Consider the following 2,940-nt stretch of genomic DNA (forward strand, 5'->3'; position numbering starts at 1 on the left):
GGTCGTTCGGGGGAGCTGAGGGGAGTGGGGCAGCTCTAGGGGGAGGGTCTGAGGGGCAGGAGGGAGCGAGCTGAGGGGGTTGTAGCGGCTCTGAGGGACAGGCGGGAGCGAGCTGAGGGCAGCGGGAGAGCTGCTGAGGGGAAGGAAGCTCTGGAGAGGCAAGAGGGAGAGAGCTGAGGGGGCCCGTGTCACAGCCGAGGGGAAGCTCGGAGGGGCCGGTGCCAGGTGAGGGGTGATAAGATGGGCCACGGGCAGGTGCTGAGCCCGGGGAGAGCCCTGGCATGTTTGGCAGAGAGGGCAGATTCCCTTTCAGTGAGGGAATACCGAGGGATTTGGGGGATAGCGGAGAAAACGCTACAAAGGTGGGAAGTTCATGGAAGGCAAAGGAGGAGAACGTGTTGAGGCCTGTTAGGCTGCAGTGGCATGAGGATGGGGTGGTCGTAGTGCAGACACGTGCAGGGCTTTTCTGTTTGTTTTTAGGTTTCTTATCACAAGGAAAGTGATGTGGTTTTCTTGTTGTTGGAGGCACGGGAGGATTCAAAAGTTCAGGGGAGAACAAGAAGAGCACAAGGCTGTCCTGCCGTGCCTAAGCTGTAGTGCCTCATAAATGCATATGTGTGAATTTCCATGGTCTTTCATGGCACCTTCCAGGTGAAATCCCAGGTCCCTTTTTCAGGTGGTCTGGTTTGTGTAATCACCAGGTACCACTGTGGGAGCTGAAGTGGAGAAGGGAGGAGTGCAGGCAGGCCCTCGTGTCAGCCAATTTACAGTAGGCACCACTAGTGTGCTTCACGTTTACCAATAGATTAAGGCACTGAAAGATCAAGTCTAATTCAAGATCAAATAGAAAAGCAGGGGAGGTCATGAGTCCAATGCACCATTTCTGGGTCTGAGTCAGTCCTCTAAATAAGGCTGTAATGCTGTAAGTATGGCATTTTGAGGATGATTATTTTGATTATTAGAAAAATACTTTCATACTTGCTTAATATTAATTAGTTGTGTTAATTAATTAGCATAACCTCACTTGAACATAAATCCATGGTGCAAGCTATCTAGTATTTGTCCTTAGGAGCAAAAAGACTGGGGAAGAGCCAAGGCAGTATGTCACTGTATGTTCCTGTTTATGTGTATCTCCAATGACTAATACCTTGAAGTAACCAATTGGTGCCAGTAAATGGAAGTACCATCTGTAAGAAACTGATTTACAGAAGCCAAGTTCTCAAACATATGTGGAGGAGGAGGTGTTATAGCTGAGTGAGAGACAACCAAAGTGTAGACTTGGGTTTGGTAGTCAGGATGATTTTAGACATATTATGTAAGCAGGATGTGAGAGGAAAGGGGAAATGGAGACCAAAATGATGGAGCTCTTGCTCAGTAGGAACAGAGATGAGATAGCCAGTGGTGATGGAAATGGGAAGAAAACCACTACCTTTTGGGGAAAAGACACTTAATTCAGTTTGGAATGTAGCAGATGCTGACTGCTGACACAGTGAAGGACACAGACCAGTGTGCTTACTCAGTATCATTCAATGGCTGCAATAAAGCAAAGGTTAATTAAATGAAAGTGAAAGATTATTTCTCATTTGTTCAGTCTAACAAAAAAAAAAATTAAGACCTGTGGGTTAAGTTCATGCAGTGACATTGTTGAGTAGTTGCATCCTTACTTCTAATATCCTAGTCAGAAAATGTCTAAAATTCTTTCTCCTCTCCCTTTCTCTTTTGGGGAGCAGCCACATATAAGTAAAAGGTTGAGTCACTGAAGCCAAAGTTTACACTTTATCTAACAACAACTGATTTTGTCCCAGTGAGATCAGAGACAAACTTTCCTGTTCATCTGGTAATTGGCTTTATACTTAGCAAGAAGCTTGTGCAGGGAGTGCCACAACTAACAGGATAACAAGAGCTTCTTGAATTGTTTTAAAGTTAAAGCTGCAAAAATGTTTAGGAGATATCACTTAACTGCTGAAGAATGAAGGTGAGGTGCAGCACAGCTGCAGAATGATGAGATTTCTTCATGCAGTTTTCCTTCATTAAGTGCTTGAAAAACAAAGCATGATAGAACAGAAAGCAAGCAGTACAAATATCCATTTCAGGCAGTATTCCCTACTTCCTACAGTGCTCTGTTGGCTATCAGCAGTGAGGGCTAGAGAAGCTTTTATTCTAAATGAGTGTGAGAGGAGTTTCTTTAAAGTTTAATTACGTGTTTATCTATGTTGGGAAGAGTGAGCCTCTCAGGAGGTTTCCCTCCTTGGAAAAGCATGTCAGGAGATGCAGGACAGAATTTCAATGTAGTACCCTTTGATAGAACTTGCTCAATATTTTGGCAAAGAAATGTTTCAGGTCACTGGAGAATACCAGCTTCTGGCTTGAGTTTCCCAAGCTTGAAGCCTGACTCATCTGGTCAGTGCTTGAGAACAGTATGACCTAAGAGACTCATTTTGAATGCAGAAGTAAAAGCTTATTATGTAGTTTATTAGGCATCTTTTTGTGCAAATGGAAGGTGCACAAGGCAAAAGCAGGTATTTAAATATAGGCATGATACATTGTTGACCATTTAATGATCACCTGCTTACCAGTGTTTGCCAGTTGGAACCACACAGATATATCTTGATACACCTCACTTCTGTCCTGGGAGAGCAATTACTGGGTTTTCATCTTGCAAAGAGATTCCTTCCTTGCTTTTGTAAAGCCTGTTATTATACACTCCTCCCTCCCTCCTGTTGTGAGGTGGGCTGCATAGCTAAATCTAGCTTAATTAGCCAAGTTTGTGTTTAAGATGGTGACAGAAAAATAAATAGAAATGTATAGAGCAAATTATCTTTGGTTGTCTACTGTGCTTATAAACAACTCTGCAGTAGACAGCCTAAAGATGGGGCTGTATAAGCTCTGAGGGCTAATACAGGCTGTCTGAAGGAAAAAAAAAAGATGGAAAAACCCAAA

The sequence above is a fragment of the Chaetura pelagica genome, unplaced genomic scaffold (assembly GCF_000747805.2).
Source record: "Chaetura pelagica isolate M959 unplaced genomic scaffold, ChaPel_1.0 scaffold453, whole genome shotgun sequence".
Classification (NCBI taxonomy): Eukaryota; Metazoa; Chordata; class Aves; order Apodiformes; family Apodidae; genus Chaetura; species Chaetura pelagica.